This window comes from Rutilus rutilus (genome assembly GCF_951802725.1).
Source record: "Rutilus rutilus genome assembly, chromosome: 3".
Lineage (NCBI taxonomy): Eukaryota > Metazoa > Chordata > Actinopteri > Cypriniformes > Leuciscidae > Rutilus > Rutilus rutilus.
Window position 1 is genome coordinate 55642262 of NC_140211.1, and position 5196 is coordinate 55647457.

Sequence of the window (5196 nt, forward strand, 5' to 3'; positions counted from 1 at the left end):
TATTAAACGTGTACTGTGCTTAACTAACTGGGACTAGTCCCAGCACTTGCTTATTGTTGCCCTATTGTTGGTTTGACTGCTTCTACTGCTCTCCTCATTTGTAAGTCACTTTGGATAAAAGTGCCTGCTAAATGATTAAATGTAAATGTAAATTGCGATATTTCTTAAAAATGGTTTTCAAATGCATCTCCTGTGACCACTTATGTTTGGATTTCCTCTAGACACTTCCCTCGTATTGCACAGGTGCGTCGAGCGAGTGTGGCACACAAATATTATTGACTGAACAAACCCATTATGTGGATTATGAGCGACTGGGAAAAGAAGCGAATGAAGGGGATAAAGAAAGCAGCTGCGAGTAGGCGGTCTTCTGTGGAAAGCAATCCAGTTGAATGTGTTTTCAACTATCTCTGGAAGTGGTCAAAAGTGGACAAGCTCATTAGTTTTAGATCCTGTTTACACCTGTATTTAGTGATGTCAATGTATTTGGATCGACAAAAACGCATCTTGATCATTTTGTAAACAGGGCCTTAGGCACCTATATCAGTTCTTTAAAAAAAAATGCAACCGTGCTTTTATGGATATATGTCTTTTCAACTCATGAATTACTGCTTCCTTGATCAATTAAAAAAGTTTGCAATTCTGTTGGCCGTTGATAGTGCAATGCTAATTGCACCAGACTAATAGCTCTAGGTATTGTGAATGAGATACAAGCAATACAGCTAGTTTACATGAAAAGAGGGGATTGTTTGTGCTGAAAAGAATAAGAATCACAATGTAAATAGTCATGGTGCAGCGCTATTTCAGAGCATTTTGCGCCTCGTCAAACTGCATTGCAAAGTGGTGCAACCATTTAGTGAATTCTTCCAACCCAATCTCATGGGAAAACGTAACTATTTTACGAGGTGGCAATGTCATATGAATTTGTACAATGTGAATCATACAAAAACGTATGATTATTAGAAAAAGAGTCTTAACTTTTTTTAACTAACCTTCTAACCTCCCCACTGGGGCGTACGAAAACATACAAATGAGATCATATAAATAAGCCGCCAATTCGCTAAAACATAAAGTAGTTACGAATTGCCATGAGATTGTGCTGACTTGTCCTACTGTATTGGCTAATAATGAAATAATATAAAAATAGTTTGGACATGAACCAAACAGAGAGTTTTAAAAGGACAGCTTAGCATTAACTTTGACATGATAATGGAACAGGTATAGGCCACAAGCACCTGGAGGCAGCTCCGCCAAGCCTGGTATTGACCTAATTGTCTCCGTTTGGTGGGAGTGATTTGTCTAACTGCCAGGGAGAGGATGTTTAGCACAGACAAGCTTCAGTACACAACAGAGTTCAGACGTGGTTTTGTGACAGGTAAACCAGCCCTGTGGCTGCAGCCCTGGCCCCCACACCTTTATTTCCTTTCAAGCAGAATGACAAGGATAAACCTTGCTTAGACAGGAAGGATTCAAACACCACAGATATTTACAATGGCATTTGAGGTCAAACATCACCGTTTACAATCGAGTACAATGGGTACCTATCCAACAATATGACAGTATTTTTTATTAGAACATCCACTATACAGCATTAATCCTCAGGATAATTTGCACAGTATATTGTTATAGTCAAGCTTGAATGCACTATGTGTGTTTGCAATTGCACATTTGAATAAATATTGGTTTTCAATTTACATTTGGGCTTGTCTTATCTTATGTCTACGGTTTGTCGTGCATGCAAAGACCAGCTTTTTTGCAAACATCCTCCTACAGACATACAAATACAACAGGTTTTCACACTAATTATACCTGAACTTGCATTTCAGGTAGTGCTTGCAGCCATTGTGTAACAGATCCGAAAAAGAGGGTGGCATGAGAAAATGCATACGTTGCGACAGGCCATTTTGTCTGCTGTCTACGCCTGCTTGATCTGTGTGAAACAGACTTTTCTCTTTCATCATACCAAACCTGATTAAGATTTTGCCCTGTGCGCTGCACAAAATCTGAAACCACTTAGAGGGGCTCCAGGAGTGAGTGAGTGTTAGAGAGAAGGAAAAAGAGCCAGAGAAAAAAGTTGACTCTGTAAAGAATGAAAAGCTCTCCGCCGCCATTAGAAGGCCATCAGACTCTGTAGGAGCCCCGAGTTCTTGGGGGGGTTGGACGTGTCTCATTATATTGGCCCCCCATTTCTAAGTCCGCCAGGATATCGTAAGATTGATTGTGGCAGCCAAAAATAACAAAAGTCCGGTTTCCCTGGAGAACCAGGCCTGTACGGGCTTGTTTTTTGAGAATCATTCACGTTGATGTCATTGATTTCATTTTAAGCATAGAGTGGAACGCTGTGTGGGTGCTTTCTTTGTGGTACTGTAAGGGGAAAATCAATGTTTTGGTATTAGAGATATCATGTCAACTTACGTATGCGTGTATAGTCAGAGGACAATTAATAAAATGGAGGTAAAGTGATGTCATGCAAGGGCATATTACCCCTATGGCAATGGTTAGGGTGTCCAACTTTAGTTTAACTCAGCAGGGCAGCAGCAGTTCACAGTAGCCCTGCTCAGGGGTCCCTGGGGGGCCAGAATAATCAGAGTATGGGGCCCATGCAGCCTGCACGAACTGACCCTCCCCCTGCAACGACTGAGTTCCCGCCCAGGTGGCATCCGGAGGTCATCCGTCCAACCTCAGACGTTTTTTGGCAGCAACCCTCATTTTTTGAGGGCCCCTTTTTGGGGAACACGGGGAACATTGGGCTAAACCTGGACTGAGCTGAGTTAAGACATACGTAACATTTTGTGGAAACTGTAATGGAGTATTTTACTTTAATTTTATGTCTAACATAACATTATGTCTGACACTACACTGTAAAAAATATATTTTTGGGAGGTATAAATAAAACAAAGATTACTGTCAGTTTTATAGTCTTTCTATTTTAAAAATGTCATGTTTAATTCAATGTGTTACTTGTTGTACTAGTTTACTACTTGTAAATTAACTAGAAGTACAATTTCTGAGTAAAAAAACATTTACAAATATCAAATATTAATGAAGGGCCAGAAATCTCTCAGATTGCATAATAAATATCTTCATTTGTGTTCCAACGGAGACTTTCTGGTCTGAAACGACATTTACGACCAGAATTTTCATTTTCTGGTTAAACTAACCCTAATTAACCCTTTGATTAGAACTCCCAGATTTTCACTGTGGTCTCAAACTTTCAGATAACAATATCAATATCACCATGTGACAATATCACTAGTACTCAAATGCTTATGAAACACCACATAACTATCTATACCCATTATGAAGAAGGAATAATATTTTAGCTGTCATTCACTCTCAAATCCCCTGAAAAGGATCTCATTTCCCAACTTTGCTTGTAGTTTGAGCCTATGTTTGAACTAAAACTCCAATGGCAATACTGGTTGCTGATGATGTCCATACGTTCACTGAAACGAGAGAGAGCTTCTCAGGGACTCCAAGGCTTTGGATCAATTTTAGTCTTTAACACAATACAGTCAACTGTCTTGTTTTGACATTGGACTAATGGACTTCTGGACCTCTTTAAGCTTGCTGTGGTTTTCCACTCAGCACCACCAACTAATGCCCAGATAAAACTGGACCTGACCTGTTGAGCGCTCGAGTGAAGAGGTTTAACACAGTTTTGCTCTCGCTGGAAGCTGCTGATCGTTCATGCTGTTGGAACAAATGGAGAAGGGTGTAAATTGTATGGTCAGAGTCTGCTAAACCCCATTCATGTTTTTTTCTCCCAAATGTTTTTCATTCTGGCTGTTTGTGTTGGAGGTTGAAGGCCGTGAGGGGGGCGTCCTCGCTCTGACTGTGATGGCTTTAACTGCTGCTGCTCTGTGCTGCTCAACACTGTAAAAGTCTGTCAGAATGGACTATAAAAGCCGCTGAAGTCACCGCTCTTTGTACACCAGAACCCTCTGACACAGGTCGAACCTGAGAATGTCAACCATTACTTCTCTTTAGGCTTCCGTCCATCAAACCACATAAATAAGTTCGCACACTGTTGTCGGCACAAGATTAAACACTGCAGACCAATACATATGAATGAAGTCGGTAGGCCAATAGATATGGATTGGGCCCAATGATACAGCGCTCTTTTTTCAAAAAACAAATACAAATGCAACACATATAATAACTTAAATAAACCTCTTCTATGATGAGCATATTTTTATTTTTTAAATAAAATTCATTTTGGTCTTCTTTTAGACATAAAGACAAAAAAAAAATAGGAAAAAGGTTTCATTAAAAATAAATAAATTATTGGAAAGAAACCTTTATTATATTTTGAATGATCTTATATTATTAGTTCAAAACTAATAACACACAACATTACTTCCACAATCTGATTCAAAAACTTTCAAGAAATCAAAGCTATCAAAGTCACAGGAAATGACATCATAAACCCTCATGACTGTGTGTCAATGCCATTATAAGTCTCTTAAAATATCAGGTGATAATTTGACTTTTTTTATGACAATGTAAGTTTAATTCATGTTGCAAAATCATATTTGGAACAATTCCCCCACAAATATTTATGAATTAGTCATGCAAAAAGTGTATAAAATAATTTGTACCTTTTTTTATAATTATTAAGATGTGTACACTCATATGTATTCAAGGTGTAAGAAAAATATATTGTTACTTTTTTATGTTACACCACATGAGCCCTTATACTGAAACTTTAGTTTTTGGTGTAATGCATTAAACATTGTTCGGATGAAATGAAAAAGCCTTTTCTAATTACATGCACATTCAGTTATGTGTACTTGTTGAATTACACCTCAATCAAACTATTGCCTATTGGCCGATGGGAATTTCTACCACAGGGAAGCAATTGCCGCGTTATGCATGGATGAAATGTAAATTAGGGAAAGCTTGACCAGCCATTCACACCTTAATCTCTCCAAATGTATGATAATGTCAACAAAACCCTGAAATCTGGCTCCACTGGTTTGCACATCCTTGTCTCCTGCCTATGTTTACCGTCAGAGACAATATGTAAATGAAAGTGAGGGTTCACACTGTGTGACAATTAGGAAGGTAGAGGGAAAACAAACAAACAAGGATTTCACTTTGAAGAAGTGCCCAATCTTCACCCAACCAAACCATGAATGACTATCAGTCGCTCTGCATTACAAATGGGGGATCTCAGACCGATGCAGCAAGAAAAGC